This window comes from Anticarsia gemmatalis, chromosome 19 (assembly GCF_050436995.1).
Source record: "Anticarsia gemmatalis isolate Benzon Research Colony breed Stoneville strain chromosome 19, ilAntGemm2 primary, whole genome shotgun sequence".
NCBI lineage: Eukaryota > Metazoa > Arthropoda > Insecta > Lepidoptera > Erebidae > Anticarsia > Anticarsia gemmatalis.
In genome coordinates, this window is record NC_134763.1 from 10,140,406 (window position 1) to 10,157,767 (window position 17,362).

The 17,362-nt window shown below is 34.8% G+C and overlaps 1 protein-coding gene and 1 pseudogene across 4 annotated transcripts in view; one reads left to right on the forward strand and one right to left on the reverse strand.

Moving 5' to 3' along the window:
• The window catches only part of Nrx-1 (Neurexin 1), a 196,038-nt gene that overhangs the window by 5,529 nt on the left and 173,147 nt on the right, over positions 1–17,362 (forward strand). The window lies entirely within an intron of this gene.
• Positions 13,073–14,685, reverse strand: LOC142980992 (prostaglandin reductase 1 pseudogene; annotated as a pseudogene).

Below are 17,362 nucleotides of genomic sequence, written 5' to 3' on the forward strand. Positions count from 1 at the left end.
GAAGAAACTATGACCACATTTAACCACAGTTTACGACTATTATAAACTATATTTACTCTTATTGCGTGGACTATAGTCACATAGTTGCTATAGTCGCACCGGGACTGTTACGGACACTTGAAATGTAAGTTATCCTGTAACGGGCTTTACTCGAAATTATTTTATTTTCTTGAGGTTAGAATGATGGAAAAGTAACTTTAAAAATAGGGCAAATACAGTTGTATATTGAAGATTAAATCTTCTATATACAATTCGACTCTTGTGGCCTTTACTATAGAGTTATATAAGGCGATTATAGGTAGATAAAAGATTGTTTACTAATTATTGTTTTTCTACTTACTTTTTAGACATTTTGGCACTGTATAGTATATTATTAAATACATACATACATGCGCCCATAGGAGTAAACAGAGACAAAAGAACGCTAGTTAGTACGATCCTTACAAACTTCCCTTGCTTCATTTATATCCATACAATTTATTATACAGGACCTTCGGTTACGAGAAATATTATTCAATATACTTACATTATAACTACAAACCAATAAAAATGTAAAATATTCTACAAACATACACCAAGAAATATTAAAAGAACTCGGTCTTAAATCAGCCAGAAAATTTCTAAGAAAAAATACTCCTTACGAAATCCAGTGGAGCGAACGGAAGCCAATTACCACCTCGCTCCTTGCAATCACAAAATAGGTCGTAATATAAATATGAGGGTAGTTCTATAACTAATATACCTGAGCAAGTTTCATTGAAGACTGAACGTAGTGCACTGAATTAATTAGTACTACCGCGCATTAACTTCTACGTTTGTCGCTAATAATGTACATGTGCACTCAAAAGAATATGAAATTAGTTTTGCTTGAGACTTCGTTCATGGAAGCATTTCTTGAGGTAAAAATTTAATTAGTATTTTCTGAAGTTATTAAGACTTACGGATTAGTGTTTCAAAGCGTATTTGATAGAATGAAGTGTCAAAAATTATTTTAGAAAAAAATAGTTTTCAAAGTTATAATTTAAATTGTACTATATGAATAGAGAGTAATCAGTTTTACTTTCTTAATTTGTAAATAAACCGTGTTTTCTTGGTCATACATGAATGAATCGATGTGTATTAAATACAAGTAGTACCTATATGAATAAAAGTTTTATAAATAGCTCGACCCAAAGTGTTTTGTGTTGTGCGAATATTGCATAATGATTTGTCATTATTGTGCAATTTTAAGACGGTCGGAATGTAATTTAGGTACTTTGTTCTCGGTATGATAAAATTGCTTCTCTAATAAAAAAATGTTATTAATAAACAATAACAATTCGAATAATTAAGATATACTAATTTAATAACCGTCTTAACATTACTGAAACCTATTCAGACGTACTCCTGAAAATCTGTCTTGCGGTACTCATCATTGATCACGCCCTTTTCAGCTTGTACTAACAAGCTAATCAATTGAGAATACGTTTCTCAATGTTCCTAGAATCGTTCAACTTCTATGAATTCAACTAGTAATGTTCAAACACATTAAGCCTTAGGGGAAATATGTATAGCATAGGAAGCTTCCTATTAAGTCAAAACAATCCGCTATATAGAGCGTAGAGTGTTGTCCTTTTCTAAAAGGATGCTTCAGTTATATTGATATGATGTATAGCCAAGAGTCAAAATATATATACACTGTTACATTTTCTAGTGTATAATAATATGTTTGTATGAGAATATCAATTTCATATTTGTAAAAAATAAAGACACAGTTATTGTAAAATTATTTTTAAAGTTCATAAACATTAGTATTTTTATTATTTTCTTAGATAATAATGGTAATATAATGTGTCAGAGTGTACATATTTTGGTTCTTGACTGTACCTATGTATTCTTATGGGAAATATTACATCGTTCGTGTATTAAATTATATTAATACGCGGTTCCCGTCAAAACGTCAGTCATTATGAAATATTGTGTAAGGGCTTTCTTTATCAATGTTTGTTATAGATAAGTAGATAAAAAACATATAAGGAAATTGAAAAGTGCTTGATCGAATTACTTACTTTTTATTGATTGTTATTTTTTGGATGATAGATTTTTTTATTACCTCTTTTTGATATACTTAATATTTTTTACATAAAGCAACAAACATTTTTTTTGAAATAGAAAAATGGCTGATTAAATATTCAATTGAGGTCTAACCGGTGCACGGCCACTGAGATTTATTGGTAGCGTATAAGACTGCTAACTAGGTTGGATTTATAAGTCGACAGTGTAGATTCTATAGAGTCCTTCCTATTTCTTTCGAAATATCGATCCTATTGTTTATTAAGATGTATAGATTTGAATGAAGCAAAGGCAGTTTGTAAGGGTCGTACCAAGTGGTGTTCTTTGGTCTCTGTCTACCCTTATGGAACGAGGGCGTGATTTTATGTATGTATTGCTCCTTGCTAGCCCAGAGTTCGATAAGGTACCCCCATTTACATAGGCCTGAGAATGTAAACGATAGGTTTGCGCTTTATTACATAGAGCTAACATTATGACTGGTAAAACGTGGGTGTTTTTCATACCCCGCCTACGCTTTCGGACCAAGATAAATGAAACTAATGAGTGATGGAACGAAATTTACATAAAAATATTCAAAATTATTTTATTCGAAAGCAATTGTACCGTTTCTTTATCAAAAAGCTACCTACATATTTAGAAAGGGCATGCAAAATGTTCTAGATTGTAATTTTAAGTGTGGGAGTTGTGTGGGCGATCTTTGGAATGACAAAGGATCCACATTATGTATGTATGCGAGAAAATTCATTAGTTATACTATTTTGTGTACAAACTGAAATGTGTCGTGGGTTGTATGAATGAATGAAAGTTGTATTAGAAGCGAATGTGTTTGTTGTTTGCGTGATCTCAGGTTATTTTCTTGAGATGAGTGTTGATGTTGGGATTATTTATATAAATTTAATGCACAGGACTTGATACCTTAGCATTCTGGCCTATATAACCTTTGGGTGACGCTGATATTATTAGGATTATTTAGAGCCAACTAGCTATCAATTAGAGATTGTCTATAAATTCACCTTACGTGCATACTAAATTTAAAATATACTGGTCGAAATATGGTTTTAAAACTTAAAGCAATACATCAAAGACTTTTTGAACTTACATATGAATGTGTTAGAAACAATAAGCCCTTGCTTTAAAGATGAAAGAAAGCATCATGAGTAGGCATTGCAAATCTATCCTTCAAACCACTCTTCAAATAATGCAAAGCCTGTGACCTTATTTCATGCATGGGAGACGCATAGGTTATTCTTCAAAGTACCTAAAATATTAATTTAAAACCAGCCATAGTAACAAGATTTTCTGCTTCAAACTCCATTCACAAAACCGATGGGTCTTCATTCACCTTTCAACTAAATTTAGCAACTTCAGTAGACTACCTAGGTTTATATAAATACGTATATTATAGGTAGGTACTATATATATAGATTTATAAAGTGAAAGCTAATGAAGGTCGAGCCCACAATTCGACTTATGGGGTCCTTGTAAAAGGTCAGTTGAAGTCAGTTCTTTTTCAAAGTTTTAATGAGCCGTAGCTGCCGTGTATATACTCTTACCTTGACTTCGCCTGCGTTTAAGTAGGAAAAAATTAACGGAGCAAGGACTTTTTATATAAGTTCTTTATTTCATATTTACCTCTATTATAATACAAAGTTGCCCGCCGCGTTCGTTAGCGATAAACTCAAAATGTACTGAAGGGATTTTCATCGGCTAATTATCTTTGCACAGAGTGATAAGCATTTCACACTGTCTATCTGTCCCCGGTTTCTAAGGTACATTTAGCGGTAGTTTATCTATTCAATAGCGCTAAAATTCATATAAAAATGACAGTTTAAATAGATAAACTACCGCTAAATATGCCTTAGAAACCAAAATATAGGGCATAAGTCGTTATATTTTTCCCCAAAATCGAACGAAACGGAAAAGCTAGTGTAGTATTAAAGTTTAGTGTGAATAATTGACTCGCAAACGTCCTTGACCCAATATGATATGGTGAGCTGTGATTGGTCGATCGGGAACTACAATTGATTTAGTTAATACTTAGTAAACGTGTTAATAATGTTTCTATATACAATTAATGTTTTGTGATAAACGATTTGTGTGGGATAATTGCATTGTTACCGTAAATGGGAGTTGATTAGTTAATTTTATCTAATTTTAGTGTTGTATGGGCTTTAGTAATATTTTTTTGAGGAAAGAAGATACATATACAGTTAACATTAGACTCGTATGTATTTCGAGAACGAAAAAACTATGAATGAAAGGAGCTTATGTCTGAGGTGGAGTATCTAACAGTTTCCTTGCTATATTCTCATCAAAATAGTACATCAGACGTATAGATTTTCTCAGTTATAATATGATATTGGTTGTAAGTTGTCTTGACTGAGTTTCGAACTAGCTGCAAGTGGGAAAATAATATACTACTCTCACATTTCACATCCGCATATTATGAAGTAGAAACTCCGATTTTGGCATTTAATGGTAATGAATGTTAATTGAACATATTTATTACAAATTATATCATAATACTGTACTTACATTTATATTATTTTAGCCAGTCAATATTATTTAAACAGTATTGTTTTAGTAAAAACAAATATTGTTCGTTGTTTACACGTCCAATTGTTTTAACAATAACTACAGATGCATTTGTTCAGAATGTTATATATTGTTACTTAGTTACATATTATTAAAATATAATTTTTGATTGTATTGAAAAATATATAATATTTTATCTACATATATATACATAGTATCACGCCTGTTATGCCCGAAGGTGTAAGCAGAGGTGTATGAAAAACTCTCACGTTTTGCCATTAACAATTAGCGTTTTTACATGTGTTTTTAGTTATATTTAGTTAGAGACACCTACAGTCAAACCATAAAATGGTTTTGTAGGAATTTGTGTAAATGTATGTACCAAAATACTGAAAATGATAATAATGGTAGTACTATGTAATAGGGGGTGAGACCATTGCAATGTACCACACGTTACCACACTCCGGGTTACTATTCGAAAATACTCTAATCCAAGCCCAGTCGTACTTTTCCCGACCCAAGTTTCAAACCTGAGACCTCATGTTGGTATAACTTACCGACAGCGCCATAAAGGTGTCAACCTCTAAGTTCAGTTTTATTCATAGAGATTGTTATAAAATGTCAAGAAATGTATAACGCTGTAATTTGGTTCCGAATTCGGGCAGAATGACTGCCGGGTCCGTCAATGTTTGTTATTACTCAATATTGCGCAATGTTTTCTCGCACTAACCTCATATTAGCTGCTCACGATAACACATTTTTTTATGTTTTTGATGTCTATTTATACATAAAGGTTAAAATGTTTGGACTCGTTTTAGATTTTTAGTTCTTTATACTAACTAATAAGTAAGTAAGTTTTGGTACAATATTTAAGTTGATGTTCCTAGTCGCTTCAAATCCCATTCCTACTTATGTTCTTTATAAATGGATATTAAATAAAATATTGAGTAATCCACGTGATTGACCAGAATGACCATGTTTCATACTCTTATAAAGTCAACCTAAACACCATTCTTACAAGAAAATTTGTTTAAAAACGAAAAACAAAGTATAATTCGAAACACTAACAAGATTAGAGAGCACTTCAATACGTTTGTGTACAAATAACAGTAATTCAAAGGAACCTGGCTGTAACGCGAGTGGGAAACACCAGATGTTGCCAGTTGTTTAACAAATGTATCTGTTTCTTACTTTACATGTAGAATTATTTATTGAACGGCTCTTTTGTACAAATTATTGAGTGTAAGCTCTGTTTGTATCTAGATACGTGTCTAGCAAGTTATCAGACACGAAATCTGTAGAAGTGGAAGGCTGTAGAAAATCTTCGGAAAACATATCTCCTATTAGTAACATAAAAACGATTTTTTGTTACGGGGTCTTCATTCACATCCTGGCCCCAAAATATATTTTTAGGACCCCAAGTCTTGTCATTCAAATGTCATACTTTGTAAAATAGTTAAATTATTTTTTGTCTGCTCGTGTTATTTTATGCCTGTTCTATGTATCTGTGCTTAAATCTAAACAGTGCATAGCCCATGTTTCAATTCTAACGTGCATGGTAAATGATTTTAAGTTACTTGTAACAAATTATTGAATTAAAAGTAAAGATGTATTGTTTTTTGGGAAGAGGATGAAATGTTTCCGGCTTGATCAAGGTTGTTTCACAATTTGTATAAAGTTTCAAATTCTGGTTTGTATTTTATTAATTGTATTTTTAATAGGAATATTGGCTTCTTGCTGTTATAGGGTTTGATTTTCCTTCCTCAATCATGATCAGTTTTTAAAAATCCTTTACCTGAATTCCGCGCTCTTAGTATTAATCTTGTATTTATCTCAAGGGATTTTAAAAAAATACACATGCCGACTATTGATGCGCATGCAGCTGAGTACCAGTATGTTACACGGAACGGCTTCCTAACCTCCACAACCCAGTTACCTGGGCTATAACACGAGTCAGTAGAATAGAAATACGATGAATTATTGACGTACGCGGCATCAGCGGATATAGGCTAACATAAATACTATGAAAAACTATCAATTTTACATTCATAAAACCTTTTATCGCTGCACTATCGCTGTGTGAAAGGTTTTTAAGCTTTTACTTTACATTACACGGTTCAGTTCAATCACTCACGTTGCAAAAGGTAAATGCTTTATTTGTGTAGTGTAAATGTTTATTTGGATTATGCTCTTGGCTGTTGCCGACTGAATTAACGTTTAAACTTCCGAATTATCAGTGCGCCGAATTAATGCGAATAATATGTTTTTTGCCTGAATGGATCAACGTTTTGGTGCAGTTTACAGTGACCGTGGGCACAAGCCGACTCTGTTGCCAATATTGATTTGCAAATACAACGTTACAATATAATCTGTCACTCATTTACACTCACACCTAAATTCATTTGTTTAGTACAACATCACAATGATTATCACCAATGCGTGTGTGCAGAAAAACGTCACTTGCTACGAACCTAACAACAACAACAATTTCTTTTATTCATTCATTTGTTTAGTGACTAAAACGAAGGTAAACTAATCAGAACAATTTTTTTGAACATTATATTGTCAAATATTACAACCAATTCCCATCCATCAAATCAAATGTACACTACAATGTACAAAATCAACATCACCCATTTTATTCAGTGAACAAAAAGTCTATAATCGATACAATCGTTCGTGCAACTGTGGATATTTCGTGCAATTCTCGTGCAATGCATGGAATTATTTGATGCATTCCGCGCGTATCCGGCGCTTGTGGAATCTGTGACGGCTGCTATTGTACCCTGTTGGAATGTTGGCTATTCTGGACATGTAGGTACTTAGGCGTGTAGGTGTTGATATGATGCTGATAATACCTACTATTTGTTGATAGTACTGATGTGAGAATGTCAATGAAGCAAAAGAAAAGTGCTGTAGGTCATTTCAAAATATATTAGTAAAATAATAGTAGTTAAGAGTTTGGTTACGTGCCTGATTTGTGGCATTCGTCTTACCTGGGACTAACATTAGAAATAGCGAAACGCGGATGTATTTCATATACCTACGTATACACTTTCGGGTATTACAAGCATGATTTTATGAATGCATGGTTATATATTTTTTTTTTACAAAGACAACTCCCGCACTAAGAATTGCTCTTGTGTCGCGAGGACTTTTACAAACATACAAGCAACGGACACAAAGCACAACCAGACCCGAAACAATTATTTGTGGATCGCACAAATAATTGACCCGTGTGGGAATCGAACCCACGACCTCCCGACGCAATGGTAGCGGCGTGGTGACCTAAACTACTGCGCCACGGAGGCAGTCATATTGTTATTGGACTAATTTGTTTTAATAACTTGTATGAGAAAATTTGCGGAATACACTCAAAAATGGGTTCAAGTCAAATAGTAAGGTAAAAAGGTTACTTCCTTTGCTTGGCAAAAGCAACAAACAAACAAAATGTTTAAAAATACCTCACCGGCAATTCATGCTAATCATAATACATGTATTATTTATGCAAATCATAATAATGTAACATGTTAAGCATAATATGTCTGGTCTGACTTATTTTTAGACCTTCGAGGCTTCGACACGCCATCGACAGGCATTTTATTTTACAGAGAAACCTTTGTATAAAAACTATACCCCTGTGCGATATTATGTATTCTTCGTAGAACAAAGTGACAATGTATTAATATCTGTATTGGCGTCTTCTGGTATTGTTGTAGTGGTGTTTTGGTGGTTTTACACCATTATTACTGAGTCGAGACGCAGTGGTTTCGATTCCCATAGGAAACATATATTTGACCGATCTTTGAACCGATGTTTCGGGTTTCAAATCACACCTGAAACTACTAATAAGATCGGTTCATTGTTTTAAGAACTCGCGACACATGATAAGAGATGAAATTGTAAGGAATAAAAAAATAATTTTGAAATTCGTCCACAGATCGCGGGGTAATAGACACAAACATAAAAAAAACAATAATTCGACCACAGTACTTCCTCCTTTGTGAAGTCGGTTTCATGAATGAAATCAAACTCACAACACAGCGACATCATTAACCATACACTAATAGACACAACTTTTCCACTAACAAATTCTTGAGACAGAACTGAAACTTGAAGCGGTTTATTAATACAAGTTCTAGAGTACATTAGCTTAGTTCCCAACAATTTTAATCAGTAGAATGAAATTTCACATTGCCACCGTGACAACTTTGCCAGTGGAAAGCAAAAAGAAGGCAACACACGCGGGTTCCGTGAAAACAAAGAGTTTTACTACTTAGAAATAAAAAGTTGAGCGTACAAAGCCGTATGGATCCTACTCTCCCGACTGTTAGGGAGTGTTCACATAGAACGTTTACGTTAAATGTTACTTTTGCTTTTTGTATTGCTCGTTTGACCTAGTGTCAAAATAGATTCGATGTCTGAAGGCTTATTACAAGATTTAATAACTATAGTACTGGCAAGTGGCAGGTGTCCTTCGATCAATAGGTTAGGTTTGGTTTTAATCTTCAAAAAAAGTCCGTTTTAGTAGATTGATTAGTGTATGAGGTTTAAATTTTGAAGAATGTTTACAATTTTATTTGTATCACTTTAGTCTATAGGTTCGTCATTGGACTACGTGTTTATATTATGCGAAAGGAGAGTTAGTGTAGCTTTTTCAGAATACCAGATATATTACTTAAGCCCATTATACGTCCTTTTGCTGTCATGTATTTAAAAAAAAACTCTCACGGACTTTCCGTCGGTATTAAAGCTGTTTCTGACATTCAAAGGTCTTTGATTTGGAAATTTTCGCAAACAATCTTTTAACCCTCACTTCTCAGTAGAGTAACGTATATTTCCAACAGCTACCGAATATATGCAGCTACAGTAAATACCCCTATGTACATTCTCCTTTAAGCCTGATTCCAGTAATGGGTGGTACAAGCGGCTTTGAACATAGCCGACATATCTTTTTAGTTCTCATGTCGGTTACGTGTATTATCTGTCCTTAATTTGTCCCCATTGTATTTTCTAGGAAGGATATTATCCCAGTTTTTGTAGATTATTTTTGTACTCTATTCTATAGTCTAGTAGTTACAGCTAAAGATCTATCTTAGTAGGTATATCAACGATTTTGAATATCTTATTTAAAAAATCTCGTGTGACAATGTTCGTTCCCGTAGTCCTCCGAAACGGCTTCACCGATTCTCATGAAATTTTGTGAGAATGTTGAGTAGGTCTGAGAAACAGCCAACATTAGCTTTCTTTTGCATTTCTTTTAGACATTTTTTATTTGTTTGAATTAAAACATACATACAACCCTAAATTTTTACCCTTTTAGCACCAACCCCTATTATTGAATAGCCTTTTTAGTATAATCTATATGGCAAAGCAACGTTTGCCGGATCAGTTGTAACATTAGAAATATTAAAACTCTACCACACTTTTTAGAAATGACTCACGACGGACAAACATACATTTCTATTTATCTAGTCCATCCAAGCCATAGGTATACAAGCTTTTTCATTCACCTCATTTACCCTGTGCGAGTGCCTTCGTTATAGCCATAGTCCTCTACTATAGGTAGGTGCTTCGGTTAGTTACATGTTCCGAACAAACATCACTGGGCGACCAATTAGTGTCGTTACTGACTTTTAATAACGTAAAACTCTTTGTGGCCTTCATTTGATAGGATTTTGTATTCAATGTCCGTTTCAATGTATTCAGAATAGGTTGGTAGAGTAATGAAGCGGATTTCGTTTTCGTTTTTGATCTTTGTAGGTCACTACTCACTGAGGCGCCTATAGCCAGTTGCCCTCTCCGAACGATAAACTATCTGTAGGTTAAGCAACCCTTGGCGCGGACATTCCTTAGATGGGTGGTGAAAAGTCAGTCCCGGTTGTTGTCAAGAATGTAACAGTCATTAGGCCACGCCAAAGGCCTTCGGACGCCTTGAACAACTTTGAGGTTTACCACTACACGTACGAAAAGAAGTAGACTGTGGCGATGTTTTCTAAACCACTACAAAGCAAGTTTTCTAGGAAAATTGTGTGTGGTAGCGAGGCTGTGTTCATGTTAAAGTTTTAAGAATAAACTAAGTGAGGTTATGAATATTAGGAAAATCTTGTAGATGTGTGGCTGTTACCATACACTTTGTTACCTTAAACATTTATATGAAAAATGTTGGACTAGACTTGTGCTGTTGGACTAGCTTTTAAAATGCCGTTTCATTAGTAATAAAAGTAAAAAACAGTATATAGATATCAAAGAATGGGAACAAGAATAGTAAAGTTAAGATCTTACACGTAGTACATTGTATTGTACAGACACTAAGCGTCAAATAACTAGTGCTGGGACACTAGGAAGCCCTATGCTTAAGATATCGAGTTTACAGTCGGGAGATGCCGAATACGAATCCCTTTAGTTGCTTTACCTTCGCTTATCTTACCTTCAAACCAAAATTGTTGTTGTTTGGTCACAGTTGCTAGTATGTATTTTTCAAGATGTGTTTTTATTTTTTATATGTTTATCTCAAGTCAAGAAGGCGCCCATAGCCAGTTGCGCTCACCGGTCGGTAAACGATCTGTGGGTTAAGCGATCCTTGGCGCGGTCACTCCATAGATGGGTGACCGCATAGTGGTATTTGAACTGGGCTTCTCCGTGCTTCGGAGGGCACGTTAAAAGTCGGTCCCGGCTATTATCTACTACGATAATAGTCGTTAAGCCATGTCAAAGGCCTTTCGGCGGCTTGAATAACTTTGACACTAGGTCGACCACTAACCATACGAAGAAGAAGAAGATCTCAAGTCTTAATTCTTTGTTAATGTAATGGGCGTTCATCAGTAGTCGAAAATAAATATAAAAATAAACAATTTGTGTAGCTTTCCAAATAAAAAAGATAAAGATGAAAGTGGGTAAAGTGTGGTAATATTCTTAAGTAATCACGCCTTCTTCCTATAGGGGTAGGCAGAGACCAGAGAACGCCACTTGGTATGATCATTACAAACCTTCGTTTGTTTCATCACATCCATACATTTTGTCATACACGACTCATCATAGTATATCCTCTAAGTAAATTGTGATCATTATTCGAGAGGATGACGGCAAAGCTGTTATTTTTGTTACAACAGACAGACATTAGTTAGGATTTGTATGTAATAATATGAAGGAGTAAATTGCTAGTTATGTGATGATGAGTAGTGGAGGATATTCTTTGTTTGTTATTGTTGGGCTTTGTGCTGGTTTATTATAGTTTTGGGGTTAGTTTTACCCTGCATTCTAGGATCTTAAACGTTCACTTTGCTGTACATGGTATATTTTTGAAACGTTTCTTTGGCTATCCGGCTTCCGCTATCATCTTTTTGGTCATGATGCTGACGAATCGTTTCTATAGTTAAATATTAAGCTTTACTTTATTATTTGCTTTACTATTCTAGCTTTACAAGCTTTCGAGTCTATCTTATACTGTTTATAATAGTTATAAATGTCTTCATGCTTTTGGGCTTATATGAATGGAATAAAATCATTCTCTGATGCCGTCTGAAATTTAGCAAGTAAATCCTCATACGTAATCCCAAGTAAATCCTACGTAGGTAGGTATATATTTTTCATTAATGTAAGAAAGGTATAGTCGTATAAATCAGCATTCCTAGAATCAACCAACCATCTTATAACGTCCTGCAATAACAAAGGCTAGTAAATCAGTCTCCTCATAACTTATCGAGATGATATCTCTAATATTATCATTGTAATGGTCTACCGTCGTAGCCCAGGGTTCTATGCGCTTGGTATAATTTTGTTTGTAGGTACATTTACATGATGTGTGGCAAACGTTTATAGGTTTTATCTTGAAGATAGCAGCTGTTTGAATATGACTTTATTTAAATAAGGTAATGAAAGGGCATTGACCTCGATGCTATGAGGAAAGATTAGACTATTTACTTAAGTCGTTTATGCATCTTTTGTCACTTTCAATTAAGTTTTAAACTATTGAAGTAATAAGATAAAAGGACTGTAGGTAGGTACTGCAAATTTTATTCACGCATGTTCCAATATTGCTGCTTTTTCTGTTTTAACATTACGAGTACTATGTAGTGTATATTGAGGTGTTCCTGTTTTATTTACAATACATACATATATCGAATACCACGTTTGTTTCGAATCCAAGTTGAAACAAGATGATGCGTGTTCCAAAAACTGTTTTCTTTTATTAAATAAATTTCAAAGTTTGCCAGACACTACTTAACTTCTGTACTTAACAGTCAAAGCCACTGTACATTATAAGTAGATGTCGAAATGTTAGCAAAATAACTTTTGGATCCTGCAGTTATTTTAATGTTTTCATTACCATCATGTAGAGTAATTTATCAAAATAAGAATTTGTATTTATGACTCTATTTTCCTGCTAAAAGGCTGTTACAGGAATAATATGATACTTTTACAATTTACGCAAATACAGAAATGTTTAAATGTAAATAAAACTAACCGGTCATTTATTAAAGGTTTTATATTTTAAAGCTTTTTAAATGTTAGCTTTGATCATTAGTATTCGCTATTTCGTAAAGTGGGACATTACATTTTATAGAAAGACTAACAATCTAGATAATATATGATGACATTCAATACATTTTAAGATAAAAATATACCCGTTATACAATTCCATACATAGCAAGCAGAAACATTTCAAACAAGTATTTTTTTGCAAGAACAGTACGTATAAAGAATATATATTGTTATTTTGTAGGTATCTCGACTAATTATCACAAAATTTCCTTTGTTTACATTTAGTGCTTCACAAAATAAACAATAGACTCGAAGTATTAATCCAAAACAAACAAGCTCAAAGGAAACTCACAATCGACTGAAATATAATGGACACACGCCCGTGAGCCAAATAAATACAAACCCTTTCAATTCCGCCGACGTCAATTTATTTCTAAAAGCACCAACTCAAGACCAAAGCTAATATGTTTCAAACCTAATTGCAACAACATAAGGATCAAACTTTAACAACAGACTTGCCGACGTTGTTGCCTCTCAACATCGCGATGAACGTATCTGGAAGTTCTTCAAAACCATTCGCAACGGTCTCCTTCACTTTAATGGTGCCTTTTTGTATCCACTCCCTGAGCTGGCGTAAGGCGGCGCTTTGCTGCGACCAGTCCCATTGTGTGAAGCCGAACGACGTAATTTTTACGGAGCTAGGAACTGCTGGCCTTTTGTGACGCGACGTCGAACCGTACGTGCTTATAGAACCGCATTCAGCCACACGGCCGTACTCGTTCATGCACGCCAGGATATTTGCGGCAAGCTCTCCGCCAACATTGTCGAAAAAGCAGTCGATACCGTTCACTACACCCCGTATAGCTCCCTTAATATCCTCCGTCGTTTTATAGTTGAACGCGTAGTCAAAACCCAGCTCTTCTAGCAGAATTCGTACTTTCTCATCGGAACCCGCAAACCCGATGACAGTGCAGCCTTTTAATTTTGCTATTTGGCCGACTAACGAGCCGACAGCCCCGGCGGCACTCGTTACGCAGACTACTTCACCTTTTTTCGGCTTGCATATTTCCAACAAGCCGAGGTAAGCTGTCATGCCGGGCATTCCCAGCGCTCCTACCGCGAGAGACAGGGGTAAGTCCCCAATTTGTGGTTCGTAGGGTTTTATGCCAAATATGTCGTCGGCATCGCCGTTCAGGACCGCATACTCACGCCATCCGGAATGTGAAACTACGTACGTATTCACCGGGTATTCGGGGTTCTTGCTTTCGACAACTTTGCCAACTTGGAAGCCGAATTGTTCGTAAGGTACCTTGCGACGGCCGGCAAATGACCTGAGGTAAGGATCAACGCTTATATACTCAGCTTTGACGAGAAACTCGCCGGTCTTCAGTGTGGGTACATTTTCATGAACTATTTCGAAGTCTCCGGGCTCGGGAAGATAATTACTGAATTTGTTTACCACATTATACTTCAACAGTCTCATTTTGGTCCCTTTTTTATCACTAACACTTAATAATCTTTTTTTATTTTAGAAAATATTCACCGAAACAACGTCCGTATATAAAATTTTGATTACGATAACTTTAATCACAAAGCAATTTTGTCGTGCGCTCAGTGACAGCGCTGAGAACAAACTGTCAGTCGTAGCTGTCATCTGTCACTCCAACTGATATGACAGCGCGTTTCGTTAATGCATCGACATTATAAAAGCGTTTAATACGACTTATTTTGTGCCCCATTTTCTTAAATTCGAGTGAAATATGAAACGGCGAGACGGTATACATTATTTTAATTTATGTGGAATATGAATATTTAGATTTTAAAATAGTGCTTAAACGTAGTGAAACTTAGCAGACTGTAGTGAAGAAATTGTTTGAATAATATGACCTTTTTAGACGAGAATAATAATTAAGAAATATTGCACTGGAATAAAATTATAAGTGTAGAAATATTACTCCTGTCTAATGCTTTTATTCTACTACATACAAATAAGTTATTGATATGAAAGACCCTTTCCAATAGACATGCATAGCAAAAAGCCCTCGTGTCCGTTACTATAAAATAAGATGTCAATCTTTCAATTTACCCTTCGTCAACTCCTTTAATGGATTTATCCTTACATAGTCCATAGCATTTTATAACAAGAAAATTGTGTCTGCACTAACGGGTCCATTCGACGACTGAGTCCAAAAGGGCGTAAGTGTCGTTGGCTCACGGTGAGTTAAGACATTTTGTAATACACTAGTGTGTGGGTAGATGGGAAAACTCAGTCCAAAAAGACGTAAGTGTCGTAGGATATAAGGTAGTTTAGTCGTTTTGGAATGATGGTAATAAATGGGTAGGCGGCCGTGGGTACGAGTTACTTCCAAGCCGTTGGTTTGAGGATATATAACTATAATTCAGTGGCGGCCAGGTGTTGAGTATTGATATGTTTCCACGGTTTCTCTTCGTGTATTTAACGATGTTTGTGGCTTGCGATTTATGCTTTACTTTCCTTCGAATCGTTTGATTTGTTGTAAGTTTGTGTATTGGAAAATAGTACTTAAGATTGGGCGTGTTTTTTTGTGCTTCAATTTTTGTTTTGTCATTAAAGGGTAATTTTGGTATTGAATGAAATATATGATATTATTAGCTGACCCGCGCAACTTCGCTTGCGTCACATAAGCGAGAATGGGTCATAATTTTCCCCGTTTTTGTAACATTTTTTACTGGTACTCGGTTCCTATTGTTCGTAGCGTGATATATAGCCTTCCTCAATAGATGGACTATCTAACACTGAAAGAAGTTTTCAATTCGGACCAGTAGTTCCTGAGATTGGCGCGTTCAAACAAACAAACTCTTCAGCTTTATAATATTAGTAAAGATAGGAGTAGACGTATCCCTGACGTATTAGGTTATAAAATATTTTATTTAAATGCAATAAAAATACAACTTCGGCAATATTGCTGCATATTGCTGGCTATACTAGCAGAAACTAAACTAAAAGTAAAAGTGGGTTACCGTTGGAAAACGAAAAGTCCAGTTATATAAAATATTTTAAAAGCGAAGCAGAAATATGTCTTAAGCATTAGTTTTTAAGAAATAAACTCATACCTTTGGCTGCAGGTCTAAGTTTGAGCTGGCGGTAGAAACTTGTAGTGAACAACTTCTATAAATCACTATCATACAGTATACACAGTATGAAATGAAATATCTAGTAGTATGTGGGAATTTCTTTCTATTTAGTTGAAATATAATTTACTGACTTCGTTACTTAGACAGTCCAAATATTCTTGCCTGGTTAGAAAATCTGCCATCAGTGCTTACCTAAATACTTATGTGCCTAAATACAACGTTCTTTTAATTGGTAAAAACTGTATTATAGGCAAAAAATTACACAATATCTCAGGGATACTCAGAGCTCTCAATTGCCACTAAACTTATTTGGCGTGACAGCCATAATAATATAATTTCGTAACTTCAACATTTACCAAGTCCCAAAAATAACTTAATAAAACAGTCTATCCATAAGTGAATACCTAAATCATTACGTACAATATTAGGGGATAAAAACGTACCCCCAAAGGGTAAAGTGTCACGTTTCAGCGGCAGGGTAATCTATATCCCACATTATTGGCTCCCAGCTCTTACCCTACAAATTGAAAACTATAAGAACCCCTTAGGGGACCGAAAAACTAGTAGCTTGATGAATTAAGGCGCTAAAAGAATTATAGAGGTAGATGAAATATTGAACGTTGAGGTCATTTTGAAGTTAAAAGTGGCTTTGTTTTATGTTTAAAGTTATAGTGCTACGGCTATAAAGCTTTTTATAGGTTTGAATGGTGTGTACCCTGTTGGACATTTACTCATGAAACTTTACTATGATGTTGGCTACCGATATATTAGCAGTTTTTACAGTTTCTCTTCCTATAATGTAATTAATCGCTCCCGTAAGTTGTAGTGTTATGGTAGAGCCTTATTAATATTAGTTAGGCTGTCATTAAAAAACTTTTAATTTGTTTAGGTCCCCGATTAACACCTTCATGCAAGCAGCAAGTACAGATAATGCAATGAAATAAAATCGAAAATATTATAGTTCCATTTAAGGTTTCCACCAAACTATTTTATTTTATTTGGTAGCATTCAAATATAAAATATAAGCTAACGCAAGATCCCTAAATGGCTGTCTAGTACGTGTGCGTGACATTTAGTACGGAGCCCACTTGTCCAGCGTTCAGCTCTCCACTCCACCCTATTAGTGTCAAGAAAAAATATCGACTGTTCACTAAACTGTACACTTTAGTGCCTTTTC